The sequence below is a fragment of the Sinocyclocheilus anshuiensis genome, unplaced genomic scaffold, assembly GCF_001515605.1.
Source record: "Sinocyclocheilus anshuiensis isolate Anshui unplaced genomic scaffold, SAMN03320099.WGS_v1.1 scaffold710, whole genome shotgun sequence".
In the NCBI taxonomy this organism is placed as follows: Eukaryota; Metazoa; Chordata; class Actinopteri; order Cypriniformes; family Cyprinidae; genus Sinocyclocheilus; species Sinocyclocheilus anshuiensis.
Window position 1 is genome coordinate 1,422,984 of NW_015544201.1, and position 273 is coordinate 1,423,256.

Sequence of the window (273 nt, forward strand, 5' to 3'; positions counted from 1 at the left end):
CACATTTACCTCAGAAAAAAACATATTCGGTGACCATAAACTCATTAGTCAGATAGAAAAATAAACTGTAGAGACTGTAGAGAGGCTAAATATATGCACCATATAACATGTTCATTATAAATTTGACTGTTCTTCAATGTTTAAAATGTTTAATAATTAATCCATCAAGTTTTTATGACAGCCACCGTTTATAGCCTATAAAAAAATAAAACGAATTGAAGTAGAAATATTATTATGTAATTGTAACTTTATTATTTTTAACCTTATATATTA

At 25.3% G+C, this 273-nt stretch overlaps 1 pseudogene; it reads left to right on the top strand.

The window, feature by feature from the left end:
* LOC107696813 (cadherin-4-like) overlaps positions 1 to 273 on the top strand; it is a 261,385-nt pseudogene that overhangs the window by 31,868 nt on the left and 229,244 nt on the right.